Consider the following 20,575-nt stretch of genomic DNA (forward strand, 5'->3'; position numbering starts at 1 on the left):
CCTTCTTGAATGACCCTAGACATCCAGTGAAATGTTTCTTGCCAATCCATGACGTGTCAAACTGTTGTGTCCATTTCTGACCATCTAATTTCTTTCCAGGTACGGGATCGGCCAACGAATTCCCTTCGTTCTCCACTGCAGGCCTGTCCTCCTCCTGTTTGAGCTGCTTGTAATTCATCATCGTGCGTCTGAACATCTTCCAAGGTCAGTGGATTTGTTTTTTTCCTGTTGTCACAATCTGAAAATCGATCGTCTAGCGCTTACATAAGTACCAGTGGAGCTCGCGAGAGCATCCGGCAAGTGGCTCCGGACCCTTTCATTTCGATTTTTGCACCCCAATTCGTCGTAAAAATGTGAGAATTGAAGGAATACGTCACGTTGGAAGTCGGTTCCCACATAATTCAATCACATCGAAGCCAAATTTATTGAATGAAACATCATTTTACGACCGAAAAGGCCTCTAGGATGTAGGGCGTTGGGTGACGTCGTATGTAGGGCGGCTGATTTGTATGGGTAGAATGGCGTCCGTCACTCCGCCAGTCCACCACGTCGTGTCACGAATTGTGTGCGGTCAATTAGAGCAGCAAATTAGTCCACAAGGACCTTGCTGCGTCCTTTTCCTTTGACAATGGCTGCAGATCCTCCCAACTCATTCCAAATTTTGCTCGACGTAACCTCACGTTAAAAAAGATTAGAAGTCTGTCACGACAGGGCCAACCTTTCTACCCCTTTCTAGCTTGTTGGGGTTGGATTACCTCTTTCCAACTATTATTCAATGTACACTCTATTTGCAAATAATTCAAGATGGCTCTATTCGTATCTATTGATCTCCACCCAAACTCGAAAGGTTGGAGGAATTATGGAACTCTTGGACTTTCTGTAGGTCACCGGATGTGTGTGTACATATTATTAGTTGTCTTGTGTGTGTGTGTTGGATTGCGTGTTGCCGGGATGTTCTTCTCTTTGTCGTCTGTCGGCAGCCACCAAATGTCATCGCCCGGTAAATAAAGTTGGTTGGGAGGGGGGGTAGTATCTGGTGGTGGGCGGTGCCGAATAGCTTTGATCCCTGGGCTTTACGCCGGAATCATCATCATCATCGGCGTATCTCTTATCATCGTCCTCCTCCTCCTACACACACACATGGCAGACTCTCGGCGGCCATTCGATCCGCTCTGCACTATTGGGTTTGCTTGTCTTCCTATAAAAGGCTAACGTCAACCACCACCGTTGTTGGTTGGGCATTATTATATATATACACCGCACCATCAAATATGTTGCCGTGTTTTGTTATGGACCACTCCCGCGCCGTTCCGGATCAATATGACGCTCGCAGCGGCGGCACAGAGCGGAACGGCCACATACAAGACAGGGACAGCAGTATCTTCTCTCTAGTCTATATACACTGTATATAACTCTATAACTCTATAGATAAGGTATCCCCCCCGTATATCTATAAATGTCCCGGCCGTCTATAAAGAAAGATGTCGACATGGAGAGAGAAAAAGGCTTTCATCGCGAGGTATATACACTAAAAAAAGGACGAGAGAAAGAAGAGAAAAGAAAAACGTGAAAGCTCACGACCTCCATCGATGTCTCCAAATAATAATCATATCGTCAAAGGCATAGGAGCATATATAGGAAAAAAAAAGAAGGGCAGCTGGAAATAATGGCCAAAGTCTCCAATGTCGCCCATCTGTAATGTGTGTGTGTCTTTCCCTTTTTTATTTTATTTTTTTTATTTTTTTTTTTTTTCATCCCGCCGAACGGAAAAGGAGAATCGTGTGTTGTTCATCTGTCTAAAGGTTCTTTTTCCCATCTTGGGGATCCCCGCTGTTATATACATTTCCTCCTTCCTTTATCTCATTCCTGCCCAGCATTATTGGCGCTTATTTTCAATAAATAATCGTATATCTTTTTACCATACATGCGCCATTAAGTATTCAACGATATTATATCTAAAAGATAGGGCAAAGGGCAGACATACGCCATCGCTGGGATGGTGCTGGAATAGCCGACCGAGTCCGGAACAGACTTGAAACGAAACAAAGGAGAGAATTCGCTTGGTCCGTATAAGATTCTGCGGCTTTAGCTCCGATCCGGAAATCAATGCAATGCTGCTTGTTGTTGTTGTTGTTTGGGGCAGAGCGGCGGCGGCGGCGGCCCATTCCCATCTTATATATATATATATTGGGCCCTCCATCCGTTTCGTGAAATCCTAGCGCCGCCGGTCGTTTGGGGATAAATGTTGGATAGTCTGCAGTCGTTGCTGCTCGGAAATATTCCATTCGTCCTTTTGTATTATGTTAGACATCTTCTGGGCTGGTCCTCCCGCTCTCGCATGTACTTCGTTTGGCTTTTTGATCAATAATAACTCGAGAGAGAGAGAGAGAGAGAGAAGAAAAAGAAATATAATGGAATTCTATCAGAACAAAGATTTTCTTGCAAGGCCATCAGTCCCATCACTCATCAGACAGAAATGTTTGAGCGGAGAACAATTGATTTGCCCTCGAGCGCCCATCAAGAGCTCAACGTCGAGGAGGTCTGCAACATTTTGATTATTCATTGGATTTTCATCGTAGAGCTCTCTGTGTGTAGCTGGGGGTCGGGACTCTCGTCGTTCATTCTATTTACATGATGTGCGGTTGGGGGGGGGGGGCGGTGATATCGTGTCGGTCGTGCTGATATGTTGCGCTGACTGGGCGCGATCGCGCTCGGCGACGCTCTCTCCCCCCATCGGTGTGTTGCATAATACAACAAATCTTTCAATCTTCCAAGCGGTGCGGATCAATTTTTTGTTTCGTGTGTGTATGTTTCGGGGTCGCCGACGTTTCTTCTTTTCTTCGCAACAATTTTTAGATATTCCCCATCCGCGTGTGTGTCTAGAGAGAAAAAGGAATCTAAGCAAGACAACACGTCACGACCCGAGTTGTCAGTCATGCAACGTGTAGAGAGACCCTCGGCGTGTGGCACGCGAATTCCCGCGGGCCAATCTCTCTCAATCACGAGATAGATAAAGAGAAGGGGGGAGGGGGAGGTAGCAGCAGCAGGCAGAATAGTCATTTAATCAACCGAGTTCTTTTTTTTCCTTTTTTTCTTCTTCTTCTTTTTAGCTTTTGCCGATGCTTTTGATGGTGATGGAAGAAGTGTATTTCCTCCTCCTCCCACACTCTTGAATACATACGGTACACTCTGGTGCCCTGTCAATGTCATCGTCGACGTCTCGTTCATTTGTCACCGTCTGCGCTGCGCTTTGCGTCCCACCCCAATTCGGGTCGCACAACTCTAACACGGGACAGAATATGTCCCCCAATTTCATTAATGGCTTAGTAGATGCGCCGTCGTATCTAGCGACGACGGTGGGCGAGATTTTTTTCGTTTAAGAAGAGAAACTAGTCGGGATTTATTTTTATTTTTTTCTTTTTAAGGATAACGACGCTCTGAGCGATTCAATCATTTTATTCTTTGCTCTTGTATGTACACCGTCGTCGTCGACTCGGGGTGACTCGTTTGTACATTTTGTGACGGTGCCTAGTACCACGGCCGAGCTTTTTTATTTTTAAATCTATATAATGACCCGAATCAATTGAGTGTACGAACCGGGGTGCGTGTCGCTCTTCTTCGTCCTTCAATTTTTTTCTTTTTTCTTTACAAGAAATGTCTAATTTTTTTTTTATGTTTCGTCGCTTATTTTTTTGTTTCAAACATTTCCGGATACAGAAAAAATAGGAAGGAAATTTTCATTTTTTTGAAAAATTGATGTGGAGAGGTTCCCTGGTGAGCGAACGGGGCGCGAGACTTGGTAAAAAAAAAATTTTCTTCTCGCTGTATGTAACACAGGCGTTCACTGCGTGTCTATAGGAGAGAACCCCCTCCGACGACTCATCCTTCATCTTCTTTCATCTTCACTCCCGAACAACTTGGAACTTGAAAAGAAAAACTCGGTTCCTTAGTGTGTGTGTGTGTGGGCGTGAGTGGGAAGAAGAGGAAGGAGCGACGCTCATGAGTCTCTCTCTCTCTCTTTGCTTTTGCACCGACGTCACTTGGGGCGCGCATAAGGTTCTTTTGTTTTGTGCCGATGATTCGTTTTGTCTTTTTGCTCTTCTCAGAGTGTGGGTGGAAGAGAAGGAGGGCTGGCGGACGGCCGATAAAGGGACCTCCAACTTGCCAGAGAGTGTCTCTACGTGTCTGCATACATAGGCACAGGAAAAGGAAGAAGGATATATCTCGGCGCAGGATGCTGCTGCTCCTGCTGCTTGGGTTCCCATCATGCAAAGGTTGTCGGCCCTTTTCTTTTTTTCTTCTTTCAGGGGTTGGTGAAAAAAATGGTGGTGGTGGGGGGAAGAATAGACGTAACCTCAAAAGACGCGGGAGAACAATTAGCTATTGTCGGGATAGAACTCTATACTGCAGCCTATATATCCAGCGCACAAGAAAACGCTTTCAAAGTCTTTCCCGCAACTATCCGTCCGTCCCCCCTTTCGTCTGCTGGCGTTTGAAAAGTGCTTTGGCTCCTTCCTGGGCGCACACACAGAGAGATGAATTCTCCTGAGCTTTTTGCGGTCCTTTTAACACTGTCAGTCTGTCTCAGGCTCTTTCTCTCCCTGTGCGCTGTGTGTTTATGTTTAGACAGGGCCGCCACCGCCTCCGCCGTCGTCGTTGCTTATATACATTAGATAATTGTATAGAGAGAAAACATAACTCTGAGCGCTAGCGCGCGTGTGTGTGTGTGTGTGTGTGGTTGATTGGGATAACTCTGATGCGTTGCCTCTGATCCATCGACCTGCTTATAGGGCTCGTTATTCCTGTCCAACGTCGATAATAACACACGCGCGCATCTACACGGCTAAGAGAGAGAGAGAGAGACCGACAAAGGAACTTGTCTCCTTTGCCCATTCCCTTCATTTAGATCATCAGACGCGGGCGACGCTGCAGCAGCAGCGCTTGATGATGATGGAAGACGACCAAGTCGAAATGATGACGATTCTAGTCATTTATTAATCATACGTACAATTGTTAGCTGGATGAGGAGGATGGGAGGACAGCAGCCAATGCGCGCGAGAGAGATTTTCACAGCAGAGTTAGACCCCCAGCACCGTCAAAGTTCTCCAAGGATTGGAATTGGTGAAAGTCCCCCGCTCTCTCCTTCTCTGCTGGGCTCTTTTGATCTTCAGACTCCCCTTTTGCACAAGTCTCTCCTCTTTCTTCTCTCAACATCCCATTCACGTCGGTTATACATTCACCCGCTTTTGCCGCAGCGGCGCCCCGGAAGATTTCCCTAGTCCTCAAATGTGTGAGCCAAGCGCCAAAAAAGAAACGGAGCCAGGAGCCGCCCAGGAGCCAAGGAGCTGCTGGGACGCGCCTTGTGATGAAATGATGAGCGAGCAAAGTCGTACGGGCCCAACTTGTAGGAGAAACTCACGCCGGGTCCCTTTTTTTCCTACTCGTTCGTGTGCTGATTTCCCATTCCCGACGCATCGCATTGTTGGCGTGTCCCGACATTCTCCCGCCCCGCCCCGACCCGTTGCCTCATCAACGTTCTCGTGCGGTCGGCAATATTGGGCCAATTATACATGCTCTAACCCAAAGAAATAAAAAAAAGAAGAAGAGAAAAGACCTTTCCGCACACACGTCTTCCATCTTGAAGCTCAAAGATTTCCGTGCGAAAATCTCGTTCCTCCGCGTTCTGCGCTTCCGGGCGGGCGGCGAATGTCGAACTCGAGGAGCCAAACGACGACGATGAGTAGAAGAAGGAGGAGCTGTGAGAGATTTTCCTGTTCGGTTTTCAAAATGAGGGACCAATTAAAAAGGCGAACTTTGTCAAGTTGTTGATTTTGATTCATCAGAGCTTTGGTGATTCTTTTTGCTTATCACTCATTTGCGGTTGGGAGGGGTGAAATTTTAAAAATCAAATACCTTTCAAGAGTCTTTTTTTGATTTGGCCTTTCGTTCGCCACGGGGTCAAGTCGAGCAAAACATATTGGTCGAGCTGTGACTGACGATCAATGTCGAGTTGTGTGTGGACGAGTTTTCTTCTTTTTCTAGACTTGCCTGCGTGGCAGGGGGGATCCTCCTGCTAACGAGAGCTCTCGCTCGACTTGGTCCTTCTCCAATTAACAGCGCGTCCTCCGCCTCCTCTCTCACTCGGCCAGCATCCAGCCATTGTAAGTGATTTGGTTAATTAGAGCTTTCGCCGAGGTCTTTCTCTCTTCTTCTGTTCTTTCTTTTATTTCCTTTAATTCTTCTTCTTCTTCTTCTTACTGTTCGTTTCTTCTTTCCTTTTTGATTCTTTCATAAATTCAGACGACTGACTCCGCCCCGGTCGCCGTCCGTTGACGATCCATCACGATCCGTCGTTCAATCCAATCAACTGGATTTATTGTATTCTCTTCTCTCAGCTGTTCTCTCTCCCCCTCTCTCTCTCTCTTCTTTTTTCCCTTTAGCACCGTCGTTTTCGCCTGGTGGACTCGATTAATCACCCAACAACAAAAAGAGAAGAAAATAAAAAGAACAAGAAGGAGATAAAAGGCGAAAAATCTTTTGAGATTATTTGTATTTTAATGGAGAGTCTCCATCCCCTTGTTCTTTTTCTTTCTTTCTTCCTTCTTTTTTTTTTTAAATATTATTATTGTTAATTTAGCGCGGCCTATCCTCCACAATTGTGTAAGGATGAAACAGCAGAAAAAAAGAAATACCCGCAGCGCGTGTGCGCGCACAGAGTCGGAGCCACTCTCTGCTGCTGGGAGCGAGCGCGGCCCCTTTTTTCCGGTTTGATTCTCTGATCCGACAGGCGCGGGGCTCCAGCAGTCGGCTGGCTGGATGGCTGGGATGTTGATGATTCATTGTTTCGAATTTTGAATTTATAGTCGCCGCCGTCCCCGCAAAGTTTCTCTCGTAACACAAAAGGCCAATGAACAAGGCGCTCCTTTCTACTCCTATCTCTGGTTGAGATAAGACTTATATAATATCTATGAATTCCCCCCCCCCCCCACCCATATATGTCGTACACTGCGCATCAACCTTTTAACTGACGACTAATTCACTTTCAGTTGTTTTTGGTTTTCTCTTGTTGCCCTTATAAATGCGATGGGCCGTTGGATTTGTCTTTGGTTTGTTTGAAAACGATTGATCTTCTCGCTCCGTTTGTTTTCTCCGTGTTTCCCATCTCGGGAAAGATGGCGACACGTTCGTGATAACAAGTGAAAATATATATCGAAGAGTATAGATGTAGTATATATCGGGGTCCATCGACTCGGCTCCTATTGGTCACGTCGTTTGAGTATCTCGACTTGACTTTTAGGTCTTTGAGGTCCCACCTTATTCCCGCGGGAGCTCGGGGGACGATGACAAGGTTTGCGCTCGCCGGTGTCCACAGTCAAACAGATGACCGACGCTGTGGACTTTCATCGATCTTCTTTATTCTGTTTGGCTCTCCTAGCTCGATCCAATCCTTCCTGTATAGTATCCCTTGTATGTATATATTCTCGCCCCCCTTCCCCCCCCCCCCCTACCCACACTTTTATTTTCCATCCCTTTTGATGTGCTTTGACGCACACACAAATTCGGGAGTTTGACCGTGAACGGACAAACAGTCGGCTCTCATCTCTTTTTGGCCTTGATCCTGATGGGACCTACTTAGACTGTACACATCACTCGCCTCGCCTATTGGATTTACACACACACACCCTTGAAGCGTGAAAAAAGCCCAACTGACTGACTGTGTGCTGGGCACAAGGAAAACGAGCCATCGGCCGGAGGTTTTTTTTTTTCTTCTTTCTTTTCTTTCCTCCCTGGGCGCATCATCAATTCACATTAGGGATGCAATACCGCCTTATATACAGCCGAGGAAAAGACCAGGGGAGTGTTGAGGAGGGAAAAAAAAAGGGCGAAAAAAGGAACAAGAGATCAACACTTCGTAGCACTCTACACGGTCTCTCGCTTACTCAGTCACTAGACTCATCGGGTTCCTCCATATAGACGGGGCCGTATTATGGATGGTGCCGACACTGAATGATCGCCCGGCTAGCGTGTAAATTTATTACACTAAAGAGGGAGGAAAAAACAAAAGGAGAGACGGGAAAAAAACAAAGAAGAAGAGAGTCTTACCTTTCGTTTGTGCAGGGCAGAAACTAGCCGCAAATATATAGGGACACCGGTCCTGGGAGAAAGAAAAAAGGCCATTAGTCGCGTATATCTAGTTGCTTGTATTTACACAACTGTCACGAGCGCATTATAAGACAGTTAACTTCTTCTTTTTTTCCCCTCTTGTCGTCCCTTTTCAATGTCAAATTAACCGGCGGCAAATGACGGAAGAATGAACCTCCGGCGATTTGAAGGCGGCGTATACTGTAAAAGATGAGATGGATAAAAATTGGTGGGGATGATGATGGACTTGGTCACAAATTTTTACCCATGTCCATCCATCTCCCTTTTATCCCCCCTTCAAAAGCCGCGGCATATAGTGCACTGCACTCGTTATTATGATTTGAAGGGACGAAGCGGCTTTGCAATCAACCACACACATCACGTTATACCGCCGTTTCTTTTTTCATTTTTTAACTCGCATAATTGTATGTTATGGCGCTGCGCGGAAGTTGTCAATTCAAATTTTCTCTAATAGCCGGCGCAAAATTTTTTAAAATAAATGTCCGTTGAAAAAACCGACCGACAGAAGCGGGTTTATTTTTTTAGCTACTGAATTAGGTCCTTTTTTTTCTCTTCTTAACGGCTCGAGTGCTACCGTTTTTTTTTAGTAGATGCGGTCATGCGGGTTTTTATACTTTCGGAGCCAGCAGTTCCACCCTGTTGCTAGTAGAAGCCCCTCTACCTATTTATAGCAGTTGGTATATCAATCATCATTTTTCATATCAAATTGAGGGGGGAATTTTTTTTATTTTTAGTAGTACTTGAATGTTATTTATTCTTGGGGGCTGTTGTAACGGAGCTAGCCAATAAGGGAACGTGACTTGAAAGAATCGAGAGATTGTCGGCTATGAAAATGAACGAGCAATATTCGATGGGGGGGATTGCAGCAGCTTCTTAACTATTGCTGCTGTACAGCTAAAAGCTAATAATGGCGGTATATTGTAGTAATATTCTTGATGATGGGAGAACAAAGCTTTTGCTATTGCCAAGGCTAGGTTATCTCTTTCTCTCTAATATGCTGGATATACAGAACTGTATATACATATTACACAATATGTATTAGGAGGGCGCTGTTATGTTTTCCCGGTCTCTACCGGCTATAATTACCTCGGCGATGCGGAGCGCGGCGATGCTGAACGGCGCAAAACGAGACGGAGAAAAAAGAGCCCAGACTTAAGAGGATGAAAACCATTGACTCTCTTTTTAGATGATTCCAGATTCAGCCTAAATATAATACAAGGGCTCTCCTTTTTTTCTTTTTTTTCCCTCCTTCATCCCGCGTTCTATTAACTATCGACTATCTTATCTTGATCTGTAAAGCGACCGACTTCTTTCCGAGGAAAAGAAAATATAATAATCATATCGCAGCGCTATGTTGGAAAACAAATTTTTTTTTCTCCGGTCTGATCAAAAAATAGATTTTCCTCTTTCTCTTCTCCCTCCTGTTATTTCTAACAATATTACACGTATATCTATATAGGGAGCGTGACTTTCCTTCGGTCAACAACAACCCCCAGCCCTCCTCTCTCTCTCTGCGCTCGGCCATTTTTGTTTTGAATCTCAAGAGTACAAAGTGGAGGAAAGGGGGATGGATCTGATGTCCGTGATCGGGTATTATAACGATCGCATCTCATCGTTATTTCTTATAGCTACTCGTTTGACTTGTTGTTTGCTTTGTTATTGTTCTATTTTCAATCCAATTGCCAAGCCCCCAAAAACAAACAGGACAGGAAATAACAAACAGAGAAAATAGAACGAAATACAGTAACAATCGAGTTTCATTATTTGTGTCCAGCAGCCTGCAGAGCCGGACAGCAATAAAAATAAACATGGGAATCGAAAAAAAAAGAAAAAAGAAAAAGTAAATAGGTTTCCCCCCTCTCTTTTTGTTATTTCCCGAACGTTTTGATCGTGACGACTTGGGGGAAAAAGAATCGTGAGAGACAGAGAAATTGAATCTATTATTAAATAGAGTCTATGACAGTTATTGAGGCTCACGAACTAATTCATGTTGGATAAGACCCGCCGATGGATGTCACGACAGTCGTTCTCTCTCTCTCTTTTCTCGTGTATATTTTCACGATGTTGGGCCTATTTTACGTGCGCACCGTGGAAGCTGCCGGAGTCGAGAGATGTACACAAGAGGAGGGAGCGCGTGCGGCTTGCTGGCCTTTGCCGGCTCTCGGCCGTGACGTGAAGAGGTCATTTCGAGGATAAGACGCGCCAATCGATTCGCTTTTCTCCCATAGCCGCTTTTCCATCCAGCTGTCTTGTACACACTATGTGCTGTATATCTATTGGGTGTAGATATACCACGGCTGGGCTTATATTTCCCGGGGTAGTTAGTTGTCTACGTAGTATACTACCCCGCCGCGCGGTGTAGTATATAGTTGGCTGGCGCAAAAGCACATTGCTCGGCATGTCGAAGGGGGACGAACGGTTTGATTAAAAAAAACGAAGAAAACATCCTCCTACTCCTCCATTCTGTCCAACATCTGATTCGTTTTGAGAGTATCAGACGTCAGATAAGGCGAAACATGGTTTTTTTTTCTTCCCTCTCTCTTCCGCTTTTTCTTTTCTTTATTCCGTCTTATTGGCTGCTGCTCCGGTTCTGTATCTACTTGATGTCGTACCGCAGGAGGACTCCTCCTCCCTCCCCTCCATTCACGGCGCGCTATAGAAACATACAAATTTGCGGATCAAAGCGGAGTCTGTCGTCGATTCTACCAATCTCCGGCTCGTTTTCGTTTTCATTAAATGGGAATATCGAGCGGATGCGTGTGTGCGGAGGAAGGCGGAGAATCATAACAGAGCCGGGTATTACGTAGAGACCCAATCGATAATACCGATGGATATATGATTGCGCCCATTACCTACACATGCTGCATTGTATGTATATACAGGCTGCTACTGCTGCTGCTCATATTATACCGCTGCTCTGCTGCAGCTAGAGCTGTCGGCCTTGTAATGTGACTAGACTCGCACACGGCACGGCATGGTAATTACGTTAATATGCGCTCGCTTACTTGTAGCATTAGTGTGCCACTGAATGATGTATTACGCTTTACGCTCTGATTAAGAAAGAAAAAAAAAATACAAATTGCGAAAATCTCAGTTTATTTGAATTGATTTTGAGCGTGGGAAGTAAAGAAATAAAATGGCGAGAGAAATCACTGCAATAAAGTTTCCGAGCTTTTCCTCTAGGCTACGCTAGTTGTTCACATCCGCAGAAATCCAGTCCTGGATTTTGATTTGATTTTATTATTTCAACTGCTCGGCTCTTCTCTTCACCCAGCAGGGTCGCTCAAATCCAATCTGAAGTGATTACAGGAGTTACCGGTCTAGGTTTCTGATGAAAGGTAATTTGCTGGAAAATCGAGTTAAAGTCAAATCGAATCTTTTCGAACCAATCGGTCCCAATAATCCCTCCGCCCGTCCTATCGCCCGTCACCACAAGTGGAAGTCGGACCTCTTGACCGCAATACTTCACTTTGACCGTGCACACACCTTGGAGAGGCAGGCTATCATTTGCGGCGTCGATGATTTTCAGTCGAGTGGCTTTTAATCGAGGCTTTCCTATCGATTCCCACTGAGCCAGGTCGATGTCGGATTGCGTGGAACCAGTGTCCAACATCATCCGAATTGTTACACCTTCCACATTGACGTTGACGTAACAGTGATCGCTGCAATAACTCTGGTCGGCCATTATTTCCGAGTCGAACCGCTTATCAGATTCTGCCGTTGGTTGAAATCGATGTGGGGCGCCACGGAAAATCCTGTTCCAATCCAAGTGTAAAGCAGGAAACCATCGCCTTCCCAGTAAATTGTCAATGTCCGGTCGCTCCGACACTATCAGCGGCAACTGATAAACCCTGCCGGCGTAATTCACATCGGCCATAAACTGGCCCTTTAACTTAAGTTGAGCTCCTGAAGACGTCCGCAAGGTGAACGTCACCGGTTCCAGCCGAGGCTCACCCAGCCGACGCCAAACCGAGCGGCTGACAATCGAATTGTGCGTACCCGAATCGATGATCATCTTTACCGATTGATTGTTGATTGTAAGCGGTAGATTGCAGCTTATTGGCGAATTCGTGAAATTCATTTGTTCATCAGAAGTGTTTAGGTCGAAGCTTCCCTTTCTGCCGATACTCAAGTTCTTGATGAGTTTCAAGCATTTCCTTTGTAATAATTTGGCGACATTTTTCATGAACTGGAACTTATCGTCGCTGGGTTGTTTGGTAACGGGAAGTGAAGCCATCTCTGGTTGAGATTTGTGAGGCAACAATTGTTTTTCTTCGCAATGAATTCCTTGTGATCCGGGGTTGTTCCTCGGAAGTATAATAACACGCCGGCGGCGGTCCAATACCACATCCGGTTAGATTGGATTCCGACAGACGGCTCGTCCGACAGTTGGTCCCTTGGAAACAATCGCTTTGACCGACGAGCTGACTGACAGCCGACAGTATAGAATTTTGGTTTTGGGAAATGTGATCCTGTACTTTTGACTAATTTTCTCGGTTTCTCGGAGAGATTCGAGAAAGTGATGCGGTTGTTTCTACGTAACAATTTGGGTTGTCTTATATAATGTTGGGTTGTTGGACTAAGCCGTCGGCACACGAGGTTTAACGTTTCTTTTTCATCCCCAAAGAAATAATTTAATCGTGACAGCGTTCAATTTTGCTTATTCGGCAAGACAAACATTCTTCGCGTGTATTTCAGACTAAGATTACCCCAGTTTAAAAATAGAAATGCGTAAATTCTTGAAAAAGCAGCATCAAAGAGGTTCGATTCCTGGAAAATGGATGAGGCGCCTAGTCTCGTACAAAATTCCATCTATAGCGCACGAGAGAATGGTTTGACAAGGGAATAATATTTCAGAAATACGGAAAAATTTCGTCTTCTCAGAAATGAATCCCTTTTAAAAGGATCCTATTTAGTTTCATGGGGTTCCTAGTAATTAGATGATTTAGTAGAAAACTGAGTGCAAGTTTCAAATATTTGCCTGGGCCGTTCATACTTTCTTCGTCACAACCAAACTTGGCGAATTTGTAATTACTTAAATTTAAACTTGTGCATAACATTACAAAGATAACTACACTGCGGTACACTGTCGGATTATTCCCGGACTTTGTGTGTGTATAGGCCCAGTCTTTGAGTGTGTATATCCAGCGGGCAGTTTCACCAGTTTGACAGAGTCAACTTTTTCTGCTGTTGGAAATTCTTGGTAGTGACAAACGTTAGTACTACCCCGAACTACCTTGTGTGTGCACGTCTACGTAGTACTTTCAACATCAAAATGGTTGGCAGGGGTCATTTTCAAGGCCAGCTGGTGGCGGTGGGCTGCGTGGGACACGCTGATGGTGTAACGAAAGTTCTCATTTCAAACGCAGGTGCGGGAGTCGACGATCTTTCTCGGCAGCCAATTGAGGGTGTCTTCCCGGAACTTGAAGGGCTGCAACTGATAAATCCTCCCAGCAGAATGTAGATTGCTGCCGAACTGGCTCCTTCAACTGACAAGCTCTCCGGTATACTCTTGAACCCGCCATTCAGCCACTTGTAAGACAGTCGAGTAGAAGATTCGGTTGGCTCAGAGAGTCTACCGCCAGTCGAGACGAACGACGGGCTTATTAATGATTGAATCGTGACAAGCGGAATTAACAGACTAAGTTATGTATACCAGTCTCGTTTACCTTGATACGGTGGAATTTTCGATAATAATCTTCCAAGGAATACTGTGTACCTTGTTTTTTGGTAGTCTTCTTTGATAAGTACCGTACAAACATTTCAATCGTTTTAAATTCTTGCAAGATTATGTCGGCATTTTAATGAGAGATTATTATCAAAAATAGTTGCGTCTTTGGTCACCAGCACAATCGCCGCCTGATATATTTGCCTTTCATTGGTAATCTCGTCGAAATAACTTCTTTAAAAGTAATTCATTCAAGATTCAAACCGAATTTTCCTCCTTACGAACAGAAATATGATTACGAAAAAGGGACGTCTATTATTAAGGTTGGTGACGTCATTTCGGTTGGGTCTTTTGACGTTTATTGGTTGGCAAGGACATTGGACCGTGGAGCCTTTGGAGAGAAAAAAAAATAATAAATATGAAAAAGAGCATGGCCGTCGTGCTCCCGAGAAGATGTTTTCAATTACCCGTAATAACATATCGAGAAAGAAGAGAAGAAGAAGAAGAAATCTACCGGACGCATAAGAAATTGCAGCCTGGGTGTTTCACTTTGCTCCGCTTCAAAGGACGCAAATACGATTTGGTTGGCTCGCCCGGCGGTTGGCAGTCAAAAAGTCGTCCATCGTTTCTATTTTAAGGCCAGCAGTGAGAGAGTAGAGAGAGAGTAAAGAGAGTTCTATACGTCTAAGCCAGAGCCCAGTCAGAGAGAAAGAGAGAGAGATGATATGGAAGGTAAATAACGAGATTGATTTATGTGCATACGAGATTTCGGATAGGTCCGGCAAACGTTCACGTCAGGTTCCACGACATGCCATCCACCAAAACCAGGGAAGAAGAAGAAGTAGAAGAAAAAGAAAAAAGTGAGAGACGTCACAACTCACAAGAGAAAAGGGAATAATAAAGTAACAAAAGAGATGAGTAGAGAGAGAAAGATATCGTCCGGCAGCATCGATGAAGAATGGTTCGAGATCCAGCCGAGGATATATAGAAAGGGAAAAGAAGAAGAAAATGGGTTTTTCTCCACTGACGACTAGACGAGAAATGGGGGGACCTCTTTGGTATATTATATTTGTAGTTTAAAAGGGCTCGAGAGGGCGGTGGATATGGATGATACGGTGTCAAGAATGAGACTCTCTTCTTTCTTCTGGCCATTGTTGGTGACGCTCATGCAATTCATGAGAAGGGGGGCGAGCGATTCAAGCAAGCGCGTACTATAGTGGCAACGAAGCCGGGCCCAGTGACTTTGTCTGCCGCTGCTGGACGTGGCCCAATTTCTCTACATTTCTTTTCTTGTTCGCGCAGAGTCCGAGCTCCCATTTTATTCTATTTTTTTTTGAAAAAGGAGGACCCTCTTCTATATATGCCTTGGGTCGACTATAAGGAGACGCAACCCCCCTCGCGGCCGTGTGTGTGCTCATCACGCTCCACTGGAGAGATGGCTTGTGACTGTGGTGGCCCGACACGACAGCCCAAGCTTTTCATGCTTTCAGACATTCAAACATGTCCAGCAGGCAGGACGACACACTCCAGCTAGATGTACTAGAAAGTCTCTCTTCTTTCATTATTCCTTCGCCCCCCTTTATATATAATATTCCTCGCACCCTGTGTGTTGTGTATGGCCCGTCGTCGTGAGAGATGGCTGGACTCTGGTCGTATATATATAAAAAGTCTTTTTTTTTTTTTTTTTGCCCGGCGTCCAGCACTGCTGGACCCCCCCCCTCTTTCATCGCCGTCTGTTGAAACACTTTCGCCTCGGCTCCCATTCTCGCCGCCCAGCTCAAGATCCGCGCTGCGGGCGAGTCGCCGTTGACGGCTATAAAAAGGCGGACACGATTGACGATGCCTTTTTCTTCCCCCCATTTTTCCCCGTTTCAGCGTCGGTCATGTGCAAAAGAGTGAGAGAGAGACCACAACAGGCCCTACTATGACACATCGCTGTGGATAAGAGAAAACGCCACAAAATATGAAGGAAAAATAAATAGGCATCTTAACTGCGCTTCTTCTGTATGTGTACGCGCTACTATTATATATTTGCCTTTCAACTGTGTGTCGCTGTATATAGTGTACAGTGTGTAGCCGAAGAGACACATAGTAATATCTCTATAATATCGCCCCGTCAGTTGGCGGCCAACAAACAACAAGATGAGATGAATTCCCAAACAACTGCGAGTTCTCTGCTGGGTTTAGGACAGCCGGCACTATCTTATTCTCTTCTTTTCTTTTCTTTTTCCCATTTTTATAGTTGGCCCACCATCACATCCACACAAGACACACAGCAGAGGAGACAGAAACACAATGTCCTTTTTGATATCTCCTTCCAGCAACGGCCGTCTAGAGCAGCTCTCGAAAATGTCAAGAGAGACGCGGGCTGGAGGATGAACGTCCAGATGAAAAAAAGAAGTGACATATCACATCCATGTGGGACGAGAGCGCAGCATTGAAAGTCACCACACCATTCTCACTGGACCACAAAAGCCTTATAGACATATCAAACTCGATTAACCAAGATGGATTGACCCCGAAGCACATCTCAAACAACGTCTCGTTTCTTTTTCTTTTTCTTTTCTTTCTTTCTTAGATTGCCTTACATGGTTTAGGTGTATCTATCTTCTAGCCAAGTTGAGACTGTCTCTCACACGACCGATGGACCGGACACGCTGGCTTCGGCTTGTTCCATAATCGTTTTTGGCCTTATTTCTTTTGATTCTTTATTCCATCTCGATTCATGTAGTACCGTACAGCAATTCAATCAGCAGCCCATCACGAAGCCCCTCGCTCCTGGCGACTAATCGAAAATGTCTATGATATCGACTGTGCGTAGTAGTAGTATAGTAGAGTCCAGCAGAGAGTCTATTATGCCGATATAGAGTCTCGGTTTGTATTCTCTTTCGGTCCCAAAAGTCTTTGCGTGCTTTGATGATTCCTATATACGGCTTAAATAGCCTTGGTCATACTAACTAAACGTGCTGAGGCACGAACGAGAGCCAAAAAAAATGATCCATCAAATGTCCAACAGACTTTATAAGGAGAGTGTTAAATCTAAAAAAAAAAAAATAAATAAATAAGCAAACAGTTTTTGTTCTTTGCCTTTTCTGTATTTTTGTTGTTGTCGAGTGACGCGAAAATGTTTTTGTTTAGCCTCGGGTTATTATTCACCTACGTCCCGTGACAGGCGGAGAAATTATCCGCGCGACGCTCATCGTGAAGAATCAGGACCGGCCATTTGTCGTCCTCCCAATTTGTCTCTTTTTTTTCCCCAGAAGAATCAAGGAAAACCAACAGCAACAAACGACAAAAGACGCGGTATTTTTTGTTTTCATTTCACGGTGGATGAGTTCAGACACACAACACACAGCCTTTGGTTTATTGTGTGAGAAATGAATTTATCACGGGGGCCGAGCCGTGTATAAAGCTTATTTGTTTTGTTGACACTGTTGTTATTAGTTTTCGCGGTTGCCCCGTTGAATCCATTTTCTCTTTTGATCGTCCATCACGTAACACTCGACCATCGTTTCCCATCGCTTTTTTATTTTATTTTATTTTTCTTCTTCTTTTATTATTAGTCGTGTCCGTTGAGGTGTTGAAAAAGTCATTTGGTCGTCGATTCCACGCCGTTCTGAAAAATCCATAATCCCTAAAAAGTCGACACGACCATTAGCGATGAGAAGGCGGAATGGGAGGCCCAGTATATAATATATAAGGTACTCTACTACTACTACTATACAGCAACTATTATATCAGGGCGGAAAAACCACAGCCATAGAGCGAGTGACTCATATTATATGTGTGTGTGTGTGTGTATATACGGTTCTAATATAAATGATTATAGCCAGCCAGCAGGAGAAGAATCGACGGGGGTCTCTCTTCTCTCTTTGGAAAAACGCGGACGCGTGATGATGGTCTCTCGGTTGGTGATGCATCGTTTTCTTCTGCTTGGCCTGCTGGCCGTTGAAGTCTGATGGCCAGCGGGCGCGCGCGTTACAACAGCAAACATTGCCTGAGAAAAGAATGAACAAGAAGAGAGAGAGAGAGGGACTCTTTTGTCGTTATATAACTATACAGAGGAGGAACCATCAGATGGCCAATCCGGGCGGGCCCCGCGCTTCAGTGATGATGATGATGATGATGATGAAATTTTTTTGGGTTCCCACCACCACCACCACCTCCTGACCCTACCGGACTGTACGCCACCCATTCGGTAACTATCAAAACCCAACCAAACATCCGTGCTGTTGGTCCAGAGACGATGGTTGTCTTCCATCTTCTTGTGAGCTGTTTTGGCACATGGCTATTCTACGAACTTGTTTTTATAGCCCAAAAACAGCCCCCAACTGCGCCGTCGCTCTTTCATAGTTCCATTATCGTGAATCACACGTCGTCACCTATTCGCTCCGGGCGATGACGACCCTACCCAACCAGCCATCACCAAGGAGCTGCAAAACAGAAGAAGATGAACCAGCCAGTCCACCACCTTCATCGAATGGGGGCGGTCGCTTGGACTTGAAAAAAAAAGTTTTACTTCTAACCCCCTCCTCGGTTGCCAACGCGTGGAACAAATGCACTGTCACGACAGAATTGATGGTTTCTCTTGTGTTAAAAGCAAAAAGGGAAAGATAGAAAGAAAAAAAGAATGGAGGGGGGAGAAGCAGGGGCATCCAGCAGCTCCTGCTGCTCTGGAGCTTCGTCATCGGGGGGCGATCAGGAGTCTAGTTGCTATTCAAAATGAAAATGTAGTATACATAAGAATAACTTTTAGACTATAAAGAATGAAGTGAAAAACCCCTCGAAACTATTCCACGATTTTTTTTTTTCTCTAGAAAAAGGTTCTTCGGACTAGATGATGATATTTTCTTTCTTGTTTAATATTTTCCATCTTCAATAGGAATCTGTTGCTGCTGGTGGACGCATTTTCCCCTCGTTATTATAGACACTGCATTTTATCAACAGAGAGAGAAAAGTATAGTATAGTCTAGTATATACAGTCCGTTTTTCTTATTCTGTTTGGCCCATCCTTGGCGTCTTTCAGATACGGTCGACAGCCACCAGTTCACATCATCAGTCACGACCAAAGAGTTTTCTATAGCTGCGATGATACGCCGTGGTATTTGCCTCCGCTCTCGATCGTCACGGCCACCGAGCGGTTCTTATTCATCAAAATTCCCCATTTCTCTTCTTTTTGATATTCGACCCGTCCCGGAGAATCACACCAGACGATAGATAGATGTATATACAACATATAACTATACAGCTTGCTTGCTGTTTATCAATTCATATTCTTTCTGCCCATTCGTGTATTATGCAATCGCCCTTTTTCTCTCCCAGTCACGTCCTCCTCCCCTTTTGTGTCGGATTCCTCCCGATTTTTTTGCACGTGATTTTTCTAATTTAACGAGATGGAAAGGAGATTACACCTCATTTATAATTAATCACTTTATTCACGACTTTTTCGTCGGCCCTTTTCGATTAAAAGAGTCGGCAGCAGAGAGGAATGTTTGATGAATTCAGGCCTCCAAACCACGTCGCCGCCATCTGATGGTATTTCCTTTTGTCCAAAAAGGATCATTGGCATTTCTTCTCTCTCTCTCTCAGCTCTTTTCTTCAAGCCTTTGAAAATAATAATAATATAAAAAAAAAAGAATAAATTCACGCTGCCGCCAGTGGAATTCAATATCGGCTTCCCTATTCTTTTGGAAGGTCTCATTTCTTTTTTGTTTAGTTCAAATTCTCGGCATCGAAATTTTATAGTCTGATTTTTTTTCTTCTTTCTCATTTCCTCTTTTATAATTCATCGCATCTAAAATTACCGTGAGAGCACCTAGTATAGCCTACAACACAATTCTAATAAATTTCCATCACCCAGCTCTAGCTACGGCTTGGCTTCCATCATGCCGTGTAGTATCTTGTATCAGCCACCCTGTCATGTGGAAACTACTTGACTACGCACCACAACTGATAGATTTCGTTATTTTCCATCACGGCAGCTTTTGTATATATACAAGATGTACTACTACTACTTGTCTGATATTTTATAATATTACATGTGATGACGACGGAATCTAGTGTTTCCCATGTTATTTTTTTTTTCGACACAAAACCCTCGTATCGATGATGAAAGAGATCGATCAGTCGCTTTCAATGCTCCATTTTTTATTCTTGTATAAAAAGTGAATCTCATTTTCCACTTTGATGGAGACTCTCTGATCCCCTTTCAAATTCTCCCCCTCCCTCGCGCCACCAACGGCGCCATGTTTATAGCCACAAAAATCAATGGAGCGAATTTTTTAATTTTGAAAAAAAAAAAATCCAACGAGATTAAATCAATTATCTGGATTTTCAATCAAAAACCAATGAATGTGAATTGATTAGCGTGGAAGGAGCCAAATCTGGGCATCGGTGGCGGGCGCCAGATCAACTGGAAATTCGCGACGTTGGCAACAACGTGACTCGACTGTCATTTGTTTGAAATAGTCTTTTCAGTCGCGAGAATTAGAAAACGTGGCGTGGCACAAGGCGTGAGGGGGAGAGTTTATTGCTGGTTTAGTGGTTTCGTGTTATCATTCAATGCACGGATAACAATGCAAAGTGATGAACCATTCAGGCAGAAAACAGAACTCGAGTTGACTTGTTTTCTTTCCCGACTTTTAATTTTCCAAAGGAATTTGTTTCATTTTGTGATAATATGGTGAGGCTGCCATCGTTGAAACGTGAACATTTTCAAGATTGTTAACTGAAAAAGAAAAACCT

General features: G+C 44.5%; 1 long non-coding RNA gene across 3 annotated transcripts in view; it reads left to right on the top strand.

Annotated features, from left to right (window-relative positions):
* LOC124188908 overlaps positions 1 to 19,257 on the top strand; it is a 50,553-nt gene extending 31,296 nt beyond the window's left edge. For all 3 annotated transcript variants that reach the window (XR_006872528.1, XR_006872527.1, XR_006872526.1), the window contains exons 2-6: positions 100 to 204; positions 16,074 to 17,134; positions 17,395 to 17,532; positions 18,714 to 18,788; positions 18,858 to 19,257. This is a non-coding gene — a long non-coding RNA (uncharacterized LOC124188908). The remainder of the gene's footprint in view (positions 1 to 99; positions 205 to 16,073; positions 17,135 to 17,394; positions 17,533 to 18,713; positions 18,789 to 18,857) is intronic.
* Positions 19,258 to 20,575: the final 1,318 nt, after the last annotated feature.

Source organism: Daphnia pulex, chromosome 2 (assembly GCF_021134715.1).
Source record: "Daphnia pulex isolate KAP4 chromosome 2, ASM2113471v1".
NCBI classification, from domain to species: domain Eukaryota; kingdom Metazoa; phylum Arthropoda; class Branchiopoda; order Diplostraca; family Daphniidae; genus Daphnia; species Daphnia pulex.